The following is a 20,888-nucleotide window of genomic DNA, read 5'->3' on the forward strand; positions in this document are numbered from 1 at the left end:
GATTAAAAACAACTTTTGTTTTAAAAACTACTTGTCTTAGTGAATGTCTATTGCTGCTGGGTTTTGGGGTTCTTTGGGCTCGTAACAATAGTAAGGATGTGGAAGCTGTGGAAAGAGTGCAGAGAAGGTTTAACAGAATGTTGCCTAGATAAGAAAATAAGTCTAATGACGCAAAGTTCGTAGTTCTCTTTGGCATGAAGAAGGATCAGAGGTAACTTAATGGAGATCTAGAAGATTGAGATGCATTTATAAGGTAGACAGTCAGGACCTTTTACCACGGGCAAATACTAGAGCGTATCTGTACAAAGTGAAGGGAGGAAAGTTTAGGGGAGATATTCAGGGGTAAGTGGGTGTCAAGAATGCCTTGCTAGAGATAGTGGTGGAGGCAGGAATAATTGGAGCATTTAAGAGACTCTTAGACAGGCACATGGATGAAAGAAAAATAGAGGGTTATGAGATAGATGGTGTTTAGTTGTTTTGGGGAGTAGGTATATATAGGTTGGCACCACATTAAGTACTGTGATTTGATGTTGTATGTTCTATATCAACAGTGTTACGAGCCCAGAGGACCCCAAAAACCACCAGCAATAGATATTCACCAAGACAAATGGTTACTTAAACAAAAGTTGCTTTTAATTATCTTTAAACATGAAAATAGAATCAGACTTTAACTTATCACTATTGACTAACTTAACCTAACTTAACCCCCTTCTAATTCTAGGCGCACATGTATGTAATGTGTGTATAGGTTCAGAAAAGTTCTTTGGTTCACAGTCCAATCTCACTTCCCATTCCTCCAAGTTCACTGGTTGCAGGCAATTCTTATACTGTGCACAGAATTTAACATTTATTGTTTACTAGGCTTTGGTGGTTGAAAGGTAAATGGTTAGGGAAGGTTCTTGTTGGTTTAGAGAGGGATTTGTTGTTCCAGGACATCCGCAACTGATTCCTTTTTAATCAGCCACTCCAGTGTCTTGCTGACGAAACTTGCCCCCATCAGGGTTATCCAGCTGAAGCGGCTCCGACAAACTCTTTCATCTGCTGCCCTTTGTAAACAACAATCCATTAGTGAAGTCTCGGGCACTCTCCAAAGCTCTTGCAAAAGCTGTGGAGCCGATAAAGTGTTTGTATGTGACCTACTCTAACAAACCTTTCCCAATTTATCTCCAATAAACATATCTATATATTCTGTCACAACAAGCCTAAATGTCAACCAACCAGTGAATCTGACACCCATAATCAAGGTGCTTTGAGGGGCCAGTTATAGCTCTCATCACCACTAGCCTACCAGCCAGCCTTTCCATCCAAATACTTGCACAGCAGACACCATCTCCTTGTCCCTCCATGAGGTCCTAGAACACCTGCACACCACGGACACTTATGTCAGACTACTGCTTATTGATTACAGCCCTGCCTTGAATACCACAGTTCCCAGAAAACCATGAGATCTTGACATCGGCATTACCCTCTGCAACTGGTTCCTTGCCATCCTGTCTAACTAACCACAATCATGAAGATGGGTCGCATTTCCTCCATGATCACACTACACCAGAGCCCTGCCAGGATGTGTTTTCAACCTCCTACAGTATTCCTTCCACACCATCAACTGCACAGCCGAAAATCATACAACCTTCATCTAGATGTTTGCTAATGAACTGCAAATAATTGGGCTAAATATCAAATCATGATAAAATGGAAAACAGGAGGGAGATTAAGAGCCAGGTGGCAAGGTGCCAAGACATCAACCAGTAAGACAAAGGAAGTGATAGGTTGGCATGGGAGTTGACCACCCAAGATTGAAAGAAGCTGTAGGTGGTAAATGCAGCTCAGAGCTTTATACAACATCTCTCTCCTCCATCAACACCTATACCTCCCAATGCTTAGGAAAGGCAGCCAAATTATTCAAAGTCCTACCACACCTCAGTCATTCTCTCATTAGAGAGAAGGTTCAAGAGTGTGAAATCACACAACAGATTCTAAGGCTCCTGCATGAACCTCACAACAGCAATATAATGTTCCCCTTTCTATGTACTATTTGATCATTTCACTGTAACACTATATTGTAATTGTATTGTAAGAGATGACTTTCTAGATAGCTCACAAAGGAACATTCTCACTGTATAAACTTGAACTTGAATGTGAAATTCCTTCTACAGTAAAATCTCCGTTATCCAGAATTGAAGCAACTGGCAAAATAACTCGTAAAATAAATAGGTAAAAAATACAAACATTTAAAATTTACTAAGTTTACTAATCCATGCAACACGCAATTTCAAGCAACCAGCAAATTCATTTATCCAGCATCTACCAATCCCAATAGGTTCTGGATACCAGGGTTTACTGTTTTTGTTTGACCAAAGGGACTTTAAATGAGCATCTAACATCTGAAAATATCACCATCAATGATATTCAAATTATTATTTTTAAATGGGTTAATTATATATGTTAGCAAACTCAGTGACAATGGGTTTGCGTGACAACTTTACACCTCAATATATCTCTAAAGGAGTACTCTCTAGAGCTGGTCCTGTCTTAACAGCCTTGAACTATGAATAAGAATATTTCTTAAAAGACGGCCTGATAAAATACTTTAATGCAAGCCATATTCCCCATCACTTAATCCATTTTTAAATGTCAGATACTTCATCTTCATTAACTTGATCCTTCCTATTCACTTCTATGATTTGATTTTTTTACTGTTAATGAATAATAATGTCACAATTTCAATCTGAGAATTAAATATGGACAGTTCAATAACTTTGATTATTTTTCAGATTTAAAAGTACAATGTACACTATATTCATTGGTACTGGCAGATCTCCTGCAACATGACAAGGGGTAAATCTATATATTTAAAAATTCCTGTAATACTGAGCTACCATGTGCTTCACAATATGTGACCATCTTACAGCACTTCCTGTCCTGGAGACCTCAATCAGTAAGGATTGGTGCTGACATCTCAATCCTTAACAATAGTGCCTCACGAAGTTGAGTACTCAACTTCCTTCTATATTTCCTGTGGACTCCTGACTGTGTGGCCAAACATCACTCCAATCCCATCTATAAAAAGGATCCACCCATTACCTCCTGCCTTTGGGACCGTGCTCCTCCTCCTGTCTTTTCCCCCCTCCCCCCACCACACTTATGTTTGGCTGCCTGCTGACATTTTTTCATACGTTGATGAAGGGCTCAAGCCGAAACATTGGTCATGTATCTTTATCTTTCTATATTAAATACGCTGTTTGATCAGCTGAGTTTCTCCAGCATTGTGTTTTTACTTTCAAACGAGGGGTGGAGCTCACTCCACTGTCTGCATCAAAGGCACGCAGATGAAGATAGAGGCGGCTTTACATTTCTGGTAGTAAATATTCCCAAAGACCTGTACATCTTGAACCATTATAAGACCAATGAATAAACTTCATGATGGTGAAGTAATGAGGCCTTTGCTTCTTCTAATTGACCTCACTCTGTCACTCTGTATCCCAACACTGTACGGTGTTTTTACTGCTGAACTATACATGGGACCATCGCCAGTGGGCTGATATCGCCTCAAACCATGCATCTTGGCGCCTCACAGTTCGGTGGGCAGCAACCTCCTTTGAAGAAGACCGCAGAGCCCACCTCACTGTCAAAAGACAAAGGAGGAAAAACCCAACACCCAACCCCAACCCACCAATTTTCCCCTGCAACCGCTGCAACCGTGTCTGCCTGTCCCGCATCGGACTTGTCAGCCACAAACGAGCCTGCAGCTGACGGGGACATTACCCCTCCATAAATCTTCGTCCGCGAAGCCAAGCCAAAGAAATACATGGGATGATGACCTTGTCTGCTCACGCAACAGTATTTGGTACATAAAAACAATAAAATTGAACTTGTAATGTGTGTTCACACACACACACACACACACACACACATTGAACCAGATTTATATTTCTCTGATTTTGACTTTAATGTAATATTTTCTTTTGTTTAGAAAACAAAAAGGGATAAAAGTGCTGACCATTGATATAAAGCGCACTATCTGATTTGTTGAGCATTTCCAGATTTTTTTCTTCATGACATTTCTTGAACTTTTAGCAATTTATTTTTGCTTTATTTGGGGGCTTTTTTTCCATGTTCCATCTATTTTTCTTTCCTTTCCTTTATTTTCACTCTCTTGTTCCTATTTTAAGATTATTTTTTGATAATTTTTCATTGATGTTTTCTTTTTCTTCCTTTGGATTCTTCTGATTTACTTAGCATATCATTTTGGCTTTCACTGCTTCCAATGCCACACAGTTCATCACTTCTAAAAATATCCATAACATTTTTGTCTTTGTCATGGCAGGGTGTAGGAATAATTGGATAATTTGAAGATGGAGCTAATAGATTTAGATTTAGAGGGATACAGCCCGGTGATCAAGTGCTTGGTGTTCATGGTGAGGTTGTAAACTGGATTTGAAATTGGTTGGCTATGAAGGGGAAGCCAGAGAGTGGCAGTGGATGATTGCTTCTCAGACTGGAAGGCTGTGTGCTTCAGGGATCAGTGCTGGCTCCATTGTTCTTTGTCATCCTTAAATGGATGATAATGTGGTAAGTTGGATCAGCAGGTCTGCAGATGAAACAAAGACTGGAGCTGGTGTGGAAAGTGAGGACGATTGACAAAGCTTGCAGAGGGATCTGGACCAGCTGGAACAATGGGCTAAAAAATGGCAGATGGATTTCAATGTAGACAAGTGTGAGGTTTTTCTTTATTTTGGAAAGACATATGGCAGGGCACTTAGGAGTGCAGTAGAATAGAGGGATCTGGGAATATAGAAACATAATTCCCTGAAAATAGAGTCACAGGAAGACAGCTTTTGGCACATTGGCCTTCATAAATAAAAGCATTGAGTATAGGATTTGGGATGGTGTGATAAAGTTGTATAAGACATTAGTTAAGCTAAATTTGGAGTGTTGGGTGCAGTTTTGATCACCTAACTATAAGATACCACTTAGATTGAAAGAGTATAAAGAAGATTTACTGGCTAGTTGCCAGGACTTCAGGAACTGTGTTACAGGGAAAGATAAACAGGTTAGGACTTTATTCCCTGGAGTATAGAAGAATGAGGGGAGATTTGATAGAGGTATCCAAATTTATCAGGCGTATAGATAGAGTCAATGCAGCTAGGCTTTTTCCACTGAAGGTAGGTGAGATAAAAACCAGAGGACATAGGTTAAGGGTGAAAGGCGAAATATTTAGGGGCAACATTAGGGGGAACTTCTTCACACTTAGAGTAGTTGGAATTTGGAATGAGCTGTCAGCTGAAGTGGTGAATGTGGGCTCAATTTTAACATTTAAGAAACATTTGGAGAAGTGAATGGGAGGGGTATGGAAGGCTATGGATTGGGTGCAGGTTGGTGGGATTTGGCAGAATAATACCTCAGCACAGGCTAGAAGGATTGAAGGACCTTTCTTCTGTGCTGTAATGTTCTATCATTCTATGGTTCAAAGAGGTCCTTCCCACCCATGAGTCTATGCCACCCAGATACACCCATGTAACCAATTAATCTCTTAACTCTATATGTCTTTAGGATGTGGGAGGAATTGGAACACATAAATTATTATAGACCTTATTATAGACCAACCACCAAAGAGTTTCTTTAAGGTTAGATATATTTGTAATTTGGACATGGTTTGAAAAAGTGAATAAAATTCATCGGATATGTCATGAATATGTATGTTTCACAACCAAGTGAGAGTCAGGCATTTTGGTGAGAGGGGCAATTTGATGTAACTTGGTGGGTGATGCAATATTATTCCAACCAGACTAGTAAAGTTTATGTTAATTGACTATCCATTTTAAAGGTAGCTGCAAAATTAAAGATGTTTTAGAAAAGACGGTACTGACCAGTGGTTCTAAACTTTTTCCTTTCCACTCACATGCCACCTTAAATAATCCCTTATGAACCGTAGGGCACCAGTGGCATAGGGCACTCTGTGGGTAGTAAGGGATTACTTAAGGCTGTTGTGATTGAGGGAAAAAATGTTGAGAACCACTTCCGTAGGTGCTCTGTGGTTAATAAAGGATTATTTAAGATGATATGAGAATGGGGAAAAAAATAAAAGTGAGATCCACTGCTGTAGTACTTGTGATTGTGGATGGTGAGATTGAGGGGAGATATGCATACACAGTTTGTTCTGACCTAAAACAAAATCATGAAATTCTGAAAATAGAAACATAGAAAATAGGTGTAGGAGTCGGCCATTTGGCCCTTCAAGCCTACACTGCCATTCATTTTGATCATGGCTGATCATTCACTCAGTACCCTGTTCCAGCTCTCTCTCCATACCCCCTGATCCCCCTAGTCACAAGTACTAAATCTAACTCTCTCTTAAATATAGCTTTGGAACAGGCCTCAATCACTTCCTGTGGCAGAGAATTCCATAAAAGCACCACCCTCTGAGTGAAAAAATTCTTCCTCATCTCAGTCCTAAAGGACTCCCCCTTTATCCTTAAACTGTGACCCCTTGCTCTAGACTTGCTCAATATTGGGAACAATCTTCCTGCATCTAGCCTGTCAAATCCCTTAAGAATGTTGAACGTTTCTATTAAATCTCTTCTTAATCATCTAAACTCCAGCGAGTACAAGCCCAGTCGTTCTAGCCTTTCTTCATATGCAAGTCCCGTCATCCCTAGTATCAATCTGGTAAACCTTTTCTGCACTCTCTGGGCAAAATGTATCTGTAGGAAGAGAAGCCAAGTTAGTGTTTCAAGTTGGAGACCTTACACTAAAACTACAACGGAGAAAAAGGATTGCAGAGCTGCAGTGAGTTGAGTGAAGAATAGGGTGTCCCTGATAGGCCGGGAAGCCAAATGAGAGTACAGAGAGTAGGGAGGAGGAACACCAAAACTGGAAGAAATCGAGGGAACAGAACAAAATGATAAATGAAGGAGGGCGGAAGGTAAAGGTCATTGATAACAAAGCGGGTATATGTGGATGACAGTCTCTCAAGTGCATATATTTTAAAGCAAGAAGCATAGTAAATAAGGAAGATGAGCTTACGTCATGGATGGCCACATGGAAATACGATATTATGGCCATCAATTAAACTTGGTTGCAGGAAGGACATTTTTGACAGTTAAATATTCCAGGATTCTGTTGTTATAGGTATGATAGAAGATGGGAGATAAAAGGTGGAGGAGCTGCATTGCTTATTAGAGAGATGTTTTGGTGGGATCTCATAGTGAGGCTATTTGGGTGGAATTGAAAAATGGCAGACGCATGAATACATTAATGGGAGTGTATTATAGACCACTAAATGGGCTGTGGGAATAAGAGAAGCAAATTTGTAAGGAGTTTGTATAGATGTGTAATAAACATAAGGTGGTAGTTGTGGGAGGTTATAACTTTCCAAACATTAACTGTGACTCGAGAATGGGCAGTATTGGATCTCCTATTAGGGAATGAGATAGGTGAGGTGACAGAGGTTTGCGTTTGGGAACATTTTGCATCTAGTGATCACAATATTATTAATTTTAGGCTAATAATGGAAAAGAATAGATGTGGGCCAAAGGTTAAAATTCTTGATTGTAAGAAAGCAAATTTCGAGGGGATGAGAAAAGATTTGAAGGGTTTGGATTCGGATAAGATATTTTCAGGGAAGAATGTAGCTGAAATAAATGGAGGATATTCAAAGGAGAAGTTCTGAGAGCACAGAGTTGGTATGTCCCTGTGAGGATTAAAGGAAAGGTTAGAATCTGTAGGGAGCCTTGGTTTTCAAAAGATATTGGGAACTTGGTTCAGAGGAAGAGGGAGGTGTACAACAGGTATAAACAGCAAGGAATGGATGAACTGCTTGAGGAATATAAGGTGAGTAAAAAAAATCTTAAATTAGATCAGCTAAAGGGAGATATGAAGCTGCTTTGGCAGGCAAAGTAAAAATAAATCCAAAAGATTTCTATAGGTACATTAAAAGTAAAAGAATAATGAAGGATAAAATTGGACCCCTTGAAGATGAGGGGGGGGGGGGGGGGGTAGCCTCTATGAGAAGCCAGAGGACATGGGTGAAATTTTAAACAATTTTTTTTCTTCAGTATTCACCATGGAAAAGAATATTGAGCCAGATGAAATGAAGAAAAAAGGTAGGGAACTCATGGATAATATAATAATTAATGAGGAGGTAGTGTTGGCTATATTGAAAAAGATCAAGGTGGATAAATCTCCAGGTCCTGACGAAGTATTCCCTAGAACACTGAAGGAGGTTAGTGAACAAATAGTGGGGCATTGGCAAAACTATTTAAAATGTCATTGGCCACGGGGGAAGTGCCAGTGGACTGGAGGGTGGCTCATATTGTTTTGCTGTTCAAAAAAGGATCCAAAAGTAGACCTGGTAATTATAGACCTGTGAGTCTGATGTTGGTGGTGGGTAAATTAATGGAAAGTGTTCTTAGAGATGGTATATCCAACTATTTGGAAAGACAGGGATCAATTCGGAGAAGTCAGCGTGGTTTTATATGTGGTAGATCATGTCTAACTTTCTTATTGAGTTTTTCAAGGAGGTTACTAAAAAGGTTGATGTGGAAGGCAGTGGATATTGTCTATTTGGACTTTAGAAAGCCTTTTGATAAGGTTCCCCATAATGGGTTAGTAAGGAAGGTGGAATAGTTGGATGGGAATCGCCAGAGAGTTGTGGTGTAAAATTGATTGTTTAATTGGAGGCCGGTGTAGAATGGTGTGCCTCAGGGTCCACTGCTATTTGACAATTGAGGAGTGCAGTGGAATAAAGGGATTTAGGAGTCATGGTACATAATTCTCTGAAAGATTAATCACATGTCGATAGGATGGTGAAGAAGGCATTTAATATGTTGGCCTTCATAAATCAGAGTATAGAACACAGGAGTTGGGAGGTTATGTTGAAATCATATAAGGCACGAGTGAGGCCAAATTTGGAATATTGTGTGTAGTTTGGGGCACCGAATTACAGGAAGGATATAAAGAGTATAGAGAGAGTGCAGAGATTTACAAGAATGTTGTCAGGGTTTCAGGGTTTGAGTTACAGGGAACAGTTGAGCAGGCTGGGACTTTATTCTCTGGAGGGTAGAAGATTGAGAGGTGATTTGTAAGAGGTATTCAAAATTATAAGGGGGACGGATAGAGTCAATGTGGATAGGTTTTTTCCACTGAGAGTGGGGGAGATTCAAACAAGAGGGCATGGATTGAGAGTAAAAGGGGAAAAGTTCAAGGGGGAATTTCTTCACGCAGAGGGAGGTTGGAGTATAGAATGAATTTCTGGCAGTGGTGGTAGAAGAGAGATTGATGTTAATATTCAAGGATAGGTTGGATAGGTATATGGACGGGAGAGGTGTGGACAAATGCGGGTCAGTGGGACTAGTATGGCCAAACTGACTTGTTTCTGTGCTGTAACAGGTTATATAGTTATAAGCTGTAAACTGGGTTATCTGATCAATGAATAGAGAGGAGCAGTTGATTTTCACTGTGTTCTGGTCCTAGTTTGGAGCTTGTAAGAAACTCCTCACTCTCTCTTATTTTTACACTAATCGATTGGCATAGTGGTTAGCTTTATGCCTTCATAGCGCCTGCAATCGGGTACGAGGTTTGAATCCCGCTCTGTCTGTGAGGAGTTTGTACCTTCTCCCATTGTCTGCGTGGGTTTTTCCCAGAGGCTCCGGTTTCCTCCCACCATTTAAATCAATACTGCATGTGTAGGTTAAATGGGGGGGGGGGGGGGGAATTGGGTGGTACGGACTCATGGGCCAAAATGGCCTCTTATCATGTACTAGTCTAATTTTTTAAAAATAGTTATTTTTTAATGTAGTTTTGGTAACAATATTTGCATTGTAATGCTGCCACAAAACAATGAATTTTGTGACATACATGACAATAAATTCTGTTTCTGAAAGTGAGGAAGAATTTCCAGTCATTTTAGTCTGCCTTATGAAAGCCACAATATAAATGCTCTTTTTTCTTTTCTTGCAGCCCAACATCTGCTGTTAAAGAATTAAAACGTTTGAAAACTAAACATCATCTGAGGGAACATCTTTAATTCTTTTATCTGATCATAACAAGCAGATATGGACACGAAAAGGGCATGTCATGTCCAAAGAGCTTGACCGAATGTTTTTGAACAAATCATGAAGGCACTGGTCAAGAGAATGTGTAAGTGTGTTATTTATGTGAATTTGCAGAAGGCATTTGTTAAATTTCCTCATAAAAGTTCTATTTGTATCTATTAACTATAATGAAAGCTCAACAAATTAAAAGCACGTGATTGACCTGATTAAGGCACTGGCTGAGTGGTGAGAGTATAAACAATGAACAGAACAAGCATGTTGGAACTGCAAACATCCACAGAATGTGAATTATTGGTTCACAAACCACAATTTTGAGTTTGCAATGAAACAAAGAGAGGGAATATTTTAAGCAATGCATGAGAGAATTACAAAAGATAATAGTAAATTAAACAAATTGTGGGTAGGGGAGAGAACGTAGCCCAATATAAACCTAAAAAAGTGCACAATATTAGAAAATTTAAAAAAAAGAAATCGAAAAGCAACTTGTAGTCAACATATGGAGCTTGCTGAAATATCAAGGATGAGTATGTGAAATAATCTGAAAGGTGAAAGAAAAGCTGGCCTCTATATAAAAGAAGACCATAAGAGTGCCAGAGAGGATCACTGGAGTCTCCACGCCCCCCCCCCCCCCCCACCCCCCAACATCAGCGTGATCTACTGCAATCATTGTCTGAAAAGGACGTGCAAAATCATTGAGGACCCCTTCCACCCTGCACACAGCATCTTTCGGCTGCTCCCATCAGTGAAGAGATACAGGAGTATCAGAGCCAAGGCCACCAGGCTGCGGAACGGCTTCTTCTCACAGGCCATGAGAATGCTGGACGACCAAACTAACCATCTGAGACTCTCACTTGTACGAAACAATATTTAATTATTTATGTGTATCAATAAAATACTTTTCCTGCACATGTATTGTCTGGTTGTACGTGTGTTATGTCTAGTTGTGTGTCTGCGTGCTTTGTACCGAGGACCAGAGAACGCTGTTTCATCAGGTTGTGCTTGCACAATCAGATGACAATAAACTTGACATGGTTTGAACTGAAACACTGACGAGACATATACAGTATCAGTCATGTGAGATGCTTTTATAGCCCATTTGCATCGATCCTGACTTAAGTATGTTCAAGCCTAAGACAATATTTGCATACCACCTGCACTGAGCACATACTCAGGCATTCAAGGACTTACTACAACAGCTAGCTTTGTGGACAATATACTAGTAGTATTAAAACATGGCAGGAAATCACAAAAATAGGTTATATCTATTAAAAAAAGTACACGAGAGGAATATTTTAAGGTGAATTTCGTGATCAGCTGCCCAAAATCTATAAAATATACTCAAAAGTGTTCAGGAAGCAAATTATTCATTGTCCAGTGTCACTTGTGCCAATTTTTGCAAATCAGGATCAGTCTTGTCTTCTGCATTGATGCCATGAAGTGCAGTGATCCCAAAACACTGTTAATACATCTGTACATCATGAGTAAAACAATCTTTTAGGCAGACAAGAACTCTAAAGACTTCTGTTACTAGCTTCTAGAATTATCGTTCATTGGTTGGCATGCTTGCACATATTCATGTCTTGATAAATTCATCTCAAAACATTGATGCATTAACTGGTGCCACACTGATGGATCATCTTAACATGAAAAAAAATGTGATAAAATATACAAGAAGTTCTTTCCAAACCAAGCTCCCAAGATCAACTTCAATTCAATGGATTTGAGAAATAATTTTACCAAGATTATCTGCAGTTAGTTCATCTTGAACAGCTAAATATCCTTTATATTATTGTAGGTCTGAAGTAGACAATAAATGAAAGGAAGAGAAAACTTCCATATGAGGTAGCCAGAATCTGACAAAGGACTATACATACATTTTTCAAAATTTAAATTTGAGCATACAACACGGTAACAAGTCCTTTCAGCCCACAAGTCTATGCCGCCCAATTAACTGCCAACCCTGGCATATTTCAAATGGTGAGATGAAACTGGAGCCCCTGGGGAAAACCGACGCAGACATGGGGAAAATGTACAAACTCCTTACAGAGAGCACGGGATTCAAACCCCATTCCTGATCGCTGGCGCTGTAAAGGCATTGCACTACATGAACTGCACCACCCAAATTGGACAGATTACTTGAGCAAACAGTGGGTATGCATAGTCCTACTCAGTAATTGCAACTCAGGGTGACGGCAAGATCACAACAGTGATGCGGAAAAACACCACGATAATTATACCAAGGTGGAAGCTGACAGATACCCAAGTCTGCAAATGATGTCACTGGATCCTGGTGGTGAGGTGGTGTTGGCTTGGACAAAATTCACAGCTGTCACAGGAAGATGGAGCCTGGGGATGGAGGCAAGTATTTGGATAATTAACTGACGCCTTGGCCCTCTTGGGCTGTTTGCGCGCAGTGCTGGAGTTGTTTAATGCCACTGTCACTTCATACTACGTTTAATGTTGTGGAAATAAATTAGCACTGAAGTCTCAGTTTTGCCCTGAGAGTACAACTTCTGAATCTCAGTGAAACCCTCATCAATGTGTAGTTTAAAGCATGTCCATCAACATGAGACTTTGTGCAGACATGTATAATGTACAGCCATGTTGTCCATATTTGAAAGTCCCAATGGATTATTCTCATTTTGGAAAAGGAATTTAAAATTGGAGCTTTAAACTGAAACTCTGTAATTTGAGTGTACTAGTTTACTCAGATTTCTTCATGAAGAAAAAACTGTGCATAATTACCAAAATAATACCAGAGTTAAATAATGAAAATTGGTTCCATACATCAAATTTCCATACATCAAATTTCAGTATTGTTGATTGACAGAAAAATTTTGAACAAGTTTGTGGGATAAATCCTGTGTTCTGATTCCAATAAGTATCATGGGAATATTTAGAGGTAGGGGAAAGATCTCATATAGTACATACAGTGTCCTCCATAATGTTTGGGACAAATACACTTTGTCCCTTTACTTGCTTCTGTGCTCCACAGTTTTAAATGTATAAACAAATAATTCACATGTGATTAAAGTGTACATTTCAGATTTTATTCAAGGTTAGTTGTATACATTTTGGGTTCACTATATAGAAATTACAGCACTTTTTATACATAGTCCCTTCATTTCAGGGCACAATAATGTTTGTGATATTTGGCTTCACAGGTGTTTGTGAGCACTCAGGTATGTTTAATTCCCTCAGTGCTGGTAAAAAAGAACAAGGCTTGCTTATAAGCTTTTGATCACCTTTGGCATTTGGTCGTTGCCATTTTTCAACATGAAGGCCAAGGTTGTGCCAATAAAAAGTCAGACCAGTAATTAAGAGGTTGAAAAACAAGAATAAAACAGTAAGAGATAGTGAAGTTTGGAGCATCATTAAGAAGAACGAGCATAGTGGTGAGCTCAGCATTCCAAGGAAGACCTCCATTGCCGATGACAGAAGGATTCTCATCATAATGAAGAAAAATCCCCAAAATGTAGGTCCTACAGATCAGAACACTCTTCAGCAGGCAGGTGTGGATATGTTAATGACTGCTGTCTGCAGAAGGCTTCATGAGGAGAAACATAGAAGCTACCCTATGCAAACTGTGGTCAGCTCCTTTACGACTCCACACTTTGGTCTTGCCATCACTCTGATACAAGTTAATCTTGGTCTCATGTGCCCACAAGGCATTTTTCTACAATTCTGCAGGGTCTTTTAAATACTTCTTGGCAAACTGTAATCTGGCCATCCTTTCTGTGGCTAACTTGTGGTTTGCATCTGGCAATGTTTCCTTTGTATTTCATGAAGTCTTTTGCCGTCTGTAGTAATTGACACATCCACACCTGCCTCCTAAACAGTGTTTCTTTCTTTTCTTTTTATTTTTTTTAATTGAGTTTAACATATAAACTGAAATACATAATTGACAATTACATAATTCATTTGTATATAAGTAAGCACACACAATAAAAAGCCAATGAAGAAAAAAGTAAAACTACATGAATGATTCCTTATCTCAAAAACATTTAATTGAAATGATCTGTGCAACCATGTTAAACCCATTTGTTGAAATAACTTGTGTAAAATAAAAACTAAAAAAACTAAAACTAATTTGGCACCCATACACACAAATAATGGGATTAAATTTGTAGTGATATCCTTTTTATTCCTCTATTTCTGTATGTTTATGCTAGAACTGATTAATTGCACTGCACTACATCTTTCTCAGCAATCCAAAGATTCTTAATTACTTCCTCTTTTCTTTCTTAGCTTTTCATACCTTTTTTTTAACTTTTATCAATTTGAATATTTTTTTTGCTTTAGGGGAGATTGGGGGAGGGGTTTGGGGTGGTGTGAAAACCGTCAATTTGTTTTTTCTTCAATATCTGTATTATTACAATAATTGTAGTTAATGCATGCATGGAGTATTAAATAAAATATTTTTAAAAACTAAATCTAATCTATCCCCTCCCTCTAATCAATATTACCTTATAAATTAATTTTAAAAAATCAATAATGTGGAACTACTGGCGATCCCTGGAAAACAGACAATGAATGAACAGACCAAATATTTAAAAAATTCTAAGAATGAGCCCCACAATTGGACAATGATTCTTATTGTTTTATTCTTTCAGCCTCATATTATAAGCTCATGTTTTATTTATTGAGTGTCACTTTGGGGGTTAGATAAGGCTGCAACCATTCACAGTTTTCATTACATTAACAGACTGCATGGCACCATCAGGTCCAATGGTTGATGGTCTCAACTAAGGTCAGGAACAATGGTTATTTATTTATGGAAAACAGATTGTGAGAGAGGGTCATGTGATTGGGACACTGAAAGAAACAGAATTCAGTTTTGATCGGCCATCTATCTGATAAATATAGAGGTGGAATGACTTTATGTGGAAATGGACATTTCTGCTGATTCTCCTTGTCAGGGGAATTATTGAACCATCGTGACCATTGTAATGGTCATTTTGATTGACCCATATCTGGGTAAAGTAAGCAGGCAAATTTCTGTATTGGATCATGACCATCGTGATGGTCACTGCAACTGACCCATGCCTGGGTTTTAGAAGCATCATGCAAGTCACACATTTTGTTTCACCTACGCAAGGAAGGAGGGAGTTGTGATAACCATTTGTATGTGAAGGAATTTCTCTGGAAGCATCTCGACAATGATTTGTAAGTTTTTGGCACTCTGATCACTCAGTGTCTCACCTCCTTCATAATTAACTTCCGAACATCAGTTTAAAAGCCTGAGTTTCAGCACAGGAATTCTAAAACTGAACTTTGGGAATGACTTGCCAGAATTGTGTCTAAGCTGTAATGGTTTGGGGTATTGCACATACACACACATAAATATATTCATGCATTGTTGGGGTAGATTTAAGTAAGATGCTATATTATTAGTAATTCTTAATAAATATATTGTTTTAAAAATAATACTATCTTTGATGAATTTCAATTGCTACCTGCTCTGTGTTGTAACCCTCATTTTTTTTTAAACTTTATTTAAGATTTTATAACATGAATAACATATAGGATTACATTTAAAAAAATTAAGAATAAAATAATAAAATTACAATACAATATCAGTAATCTAAATAAACTATACCCTCCCCAATAATTATTACACATTAATAACCCAACTCAAATTAGTCCAACCCCCCTTCCCCCCCAAAATAAAGAGTGAAGAGTTAATAAAGTTAATAATATATGTGAGAAAAAAACCCACTTACAAAAAAAAACATAACCGATTAAAATACTAACAAAAAGAAAAGTAATTAATACTAAAATATCAGACTTAAAAAACATATTTAAATCAAACTTAAATGCATATATTTAACAAACGGAATTAAGATGAAACATATATTTAACTCAAACTTAATATAGAAAATTAGTAAAGTTAGTAACATTATCTATCAAAAATTCTTAAACAATAATCAATTCTTAAAAAAAATTGTAGCATGAAAAAAAGGATGAAAAAAACTTTCTCTATAGAGATAAACCTTCACCAAATATCAACTAACTTCTTATCTATCATCATATTAGTCACATAAACCACCATCTTAAAACAAAATTCAAACCTCATTAAGCATTGTACAATTCAATGTTAGTACTCTTCCACCATTTTTCCATTATACTCTTAAATAGTTATCCAATAAAAGCTCCAATACCACATTTAAATATCCCCAATCATTATGTTAAAATTCAGATATCCAAATAATAAAAACACATCTACAACGAAATCTATATCTTCAACAAATGGAGCATAAACCACAAACAAAATTCAAGCCTCATTAAAAATTGTACAATTCAATTTATAACTTTCACCATTATTCCCTTCGTTCTATAACTAAAATAGCAAAATAATATACACCAGAATTACCACTCCTTTCACCTTAAAGTTAAAGAAAAAATATATTAAAAAAACTTATCCATCCCATTCACATTTAAATTTCAGATATTCCTTATCTACTGAATAAACTTTACAAAAAAAACCACAATTTTTAGTTTTTTAAACAATCAAATACTTTCTTATGCTTTTTTTTATATTTAAACAAAAAAAAACCCTTGTTGTAACCCTCATAATTGCCTCATTGTTTATCATGGACAAACTCTGGTCCTCATGTAGAAAAATGGCAACCACCAAATGCCAAGTGTAATCAAATGCACCAATGAGGCAATTAAATATACCTGAATACTCACAAATAACTGTGAAGCCAAATGTCCCAATCATTATGGTGCCTTGCTCTAATTTCTTCATGGTCAAACCAAAATGTAGACAAATAATCTTGAATAAAACCTGGAATGTGCACTTTAATTACATGTGAATAGTGTGATTGCAAATTTAAAACTGTGGAGAAAATAAAGGAAAAAATTGTCTTTGTTCCAAACAGTGATTATAGAACATAGCACATTATAAAACAGTACAGACCTTTCATCCCACGATGTGCAGACTGATGTAAACCTACTTTAAAAAAAGGAATCTTGCCCCTACCTCATAATCCTTTATTTTTCTTGTATCCATATATCCGTCTAAGAGTATTTAAATGTCCCTAATGTACCAGTCTCCTCCAGCCCACCCCCACCACCCCCCTCAGCATCCACTACTCTCAGTGTAAAAATCTTCCCCTGGCATCTTCCCTTAAACGTTCCTCCCCTCACTTTGTACAGGTGGCCTGTGGCATTTACTAGTTTTGCCCCGGAGCAATGGTGCTGACTGTCCACCCCATGTATGCCTCTCATAATCTTGCAGACCTCTCTTAAGTCACCTCTCCTTCTTCTTTGCTCAAAATAGATAACCTTGCCTCATAAGACACATTTTCCAATCCAGGCATTGTCCTAGTAAATCTCCTCTGCACCTGCTCCATAACTTCCACATCCTTCCTGTAATGAAGCGAGCAGAACTGAACACAATATTCCAAGTGAACAGCTTTTCTCAAACGCAGCAGATTTGATTTTCCTCTGACCACCTGGTAATCTCAGACTTTAGCACTCCCTCAGTGCTGGATTGAAATAACAGTCTGTATTTCTGTACTCCCATCTCTGAAGCACAAAAATGTTTTGGAATCACAATCTTCTGATTCTGAAATGAGAATGCTCCCAACACAAGTACTTCAAAATGAGCTTTTTAAAATGATGAGGGCATTTTATATGCTAAATTTCCTCAGGTGAGAGAATTCAAAGCAAAAGGACACAATTTTTAGATTGGTGTTGGAGTGTGCATCATTGCAATAAAAAGAAAAGCTGCTGAATTAGTTGTAAAAATTTCCAATAGAATGTGGGAAATTGCTGGAGATACTCTTGAACATTCCTAATTTTGCTTCAGATTTCCAGGTTAGGTGGAGACATGAAAGGCAGAATACAGACAAATGAGAGTAGCTGACGCACAGATCACCCAGAGTACAGCTCAGGCATTGGCCTTCAGCCCACGTGCCTGTGCCAAACATGCTCTAAATCAAACCAAAGCTCTGCTGCTTGCACCTGATAGCTATCTCTCCATCCTCTTTATATTCATTTGTCTGTCTAGAAGCCTCTTAATTGCTACTATTGTATCGGCTATCACCACAACCCTGGCAGCCCATTCCATGCATCGGTATAAAATATTTACCCTGCACATCTCCATTCCTCTTCCTCCCCTTACCTTAAATGTATATCCTCTGGTTATGACACTTTTGCTCTGGGTAAAAGATTCTGACTGTCAGCCTGAGATTCTCTCAGCCCCCGACACTCCGGAAAAAAAATAAAACATCCCAAGTTTGTCCTATCTCTTTAAAATAATTCATACCCAGTAAACCAAGCAGCATCCATGTCAACTTCTTCTATACCCTTTCTAAGGCATTCCTATAATGGGGTTACCACAATTACACATGGTATTCCAAGTACAGCCTAACCAAAAGTTTCCATTGCTGCAACATGACCTCCTTTCTTTTATACTCAATGCTCTGTCCAATGAAGCTAAGCATACCTTCGGCCTTCTTTACCACCCTATCTACTAACATGATCACTTTCATTCTGTCAATGGTTTAGTAGAACACATGATCTTTGGCACTGCCTTGGGATTAAAGGAGACCTGCCTCTATTCCAGTTCTGAGATAGTGATGAGGCCAATGTGTAACCTGCAGTCTCTGCCACATATGAAGCAGACTGCACCAGAAAGGGCAAGTAGATTGATAGTTTGCGAGGTGGTGCACTCTTTCTAATATTTGAACAGGAATTCTATATACTATTCTATATACTCCTGACAAAAAAAAGGTCAGTGTTCTCAATGCTGTCCTGAATGTTCCTTTCCAATATTGAGTAATCATTATCCAGGAATTCCCATGAGAATTATATTTTAAGGAAAATATCTTTGAATCATTTCTTTTGTTCGCTTGGCAATTGTGACAAAGCTTAGAATGACCTGCCTATTGAGGGGACAAAAGGAAAAAAAGATTACTAATAGGTCTTCCAGTGTTGGTGATGTTGGCTTAGAAAAACGCATTGATGTTGGTTCCTATCAGAGAATATGAAGATGGTACCTCTCCAATGTTTTGAGGTGCCTGCTATAAGTAATCCATGTCTCAGAAGCATAAAGGAAGTTGGGGAACTTTGACATCTAAATGAACATGAGCTTTTTACTGGGGCTTCGTTCGAATGCCAAAATAATTAGCAAACCTATTCTCCCTGGTGCCTACGCTCCTATTCGAAACACTTTTGGTCAGATTTGTCAGGGACATGCTGCATTAGGAGATGCAACGTCTATGGTATCTACAGGATGTTTATCGAGGCATATAAAAATAACTTTTTTAACCTGGTACCTGTTACTTTATTGCTCGACTTTCAACGACATAGTGAAGCCACAGAACAGAAAAAAAGAAGATCCACCAATCCAACTGGATCTGCCCTTCAACACTTGAACCCTACCAGTAGAAACCTCATGTTTTATGGATGAGATTTGATCATGAAGTCTGCACAGGCCTCAGATAGGAATTACATAGTCTGTCTGCTCGAGGGGATCCACAAGCCTGACGCACAGAAATTGAAGTTTTAATTTATGGAAGGTTTAATTTGAATTAAAAAAGAAAATAGTTGACTTTGATTTTTGCCTAAAACAGATCTGTCCTGAGAAACAATCCATCATCGATAAACAGGCATATATTACCAATATTATAAATATTGTATAAACATGGTTGATGGATTGGCAGGACTATCAGCTTAATGTTCTGGGGTATCAATGCCTTCAGTGCGACAGATATGGAGGTAAGAAAGGAGGAGGAGTGGCATTATTGATTATGGAGAACATTATGATAGTAGTTAGAGAAGGTATCCTGGAACAATATGAATGGGAAAGTCATATATGTAAAATATAGAAATAAGAAAGGAGTGATTATCTTGATGGGGTTATAATGTAGCCCCCAACCTCACAATTATAGTCTATAGCAATTAGAAGAGCAAATAAGAAGGGAGATTACAGCTAGTAATAGGAAATACAGGGTTGTAACAGTTGACAATTTTAATATAGCCTATTTCTGCTCCGATGTCTTCTGGTCTTCTAGTCTTAATATTGACTGGGACTGCCTTTGTGCTAAGTTATGAGGATGGGATGTGTTTTCCGGAACGCTTTCTGAAACAAAATGCAGATGGCCCTTCATGATAATGGCTACACTCAATCAGCTTTGAGGAAATAAATTTGGGCTAGTGGTTGTGTGTAGGTAGAGAAACACATTGGGACCAGTGAGCATAATCTCATTAATGTCAAGATACTTACAGAAAAAGGATAGGACTAGTCTCAAATTAAAATCCTAAATTGGGGGAATACTAATTGTGATTGTACCTGACAGGAACTCATAAAAGTTAATTGGGAGAGGTCATTTGTATGTCAAGGGACAAGTGGCAAGTCGTAAGCTTTTAAAGTGAGATAGAAAGTGCACAGAGTCAACAGGTTCCTGTTAGAGTGAAGGGCAAAGCTGGCAAGATTTGGGACCTTTGGTTGACAAGAGACACTGAGGTTTTGGTCATCAAAAAGGTGTATGTCATTTATGGACAGCTGGGATCAAACAAGTGGCTTGAGAAATATAAGGAATGTAGGAATAAATAAGAAGGAAGTTAGGAGTGCAAAAGGGGATCATAACCTATCCCTTGTTTAACTGAGTTTTTGGGGGACAAATAAAGGTATAACTCCCTTGTGGGTAAAGAAGAAATCTGCAGATGTTTTGGTTTAGTGCAATACGCAAAAGTTCTGGAGAAACTCAGCAGATCTGGCTGCATCTGTACAGAGAAATGGTCAGTCAATATTTGGGGTTGAGACCTAGACCATGATTTATCATTTCTCTCCATGATGCTATCTGACCTGTTGAGTCCCTT

At 38.2% G+C, this 20,888-nt stretch overlaps 1 protein-coding gene across 5 annotated transcripts in view; it reads right to left on the reverse strand.

Annotated features, from left to right (window-relative positions):
- Nucleotides 1-20,888, reverse strand: part of LOC138756996 (catenin alpha-2-like) — a 667,135-nt gene that overhangs the window by 108,406 nt on the left and 537,841 nt on the right. The window lies entirely within an intron of this gene.

The sequence above is a fragment of the Narcine bancroftii genome, chromosome 3 (assembly GCF_036971445.1).
Source record: "Narcine bancroftii isolate sNarBan1 chromosome 3, sNarBan1.hap1, whole genome shotgun sequence".
Classification (NCBI taxonomy): Eukaryota; Metazoa; Chordata; class Chondrichthyes; order Torpediniformes; family Narcinidae; genus Narcine; species Narcine bancroftii.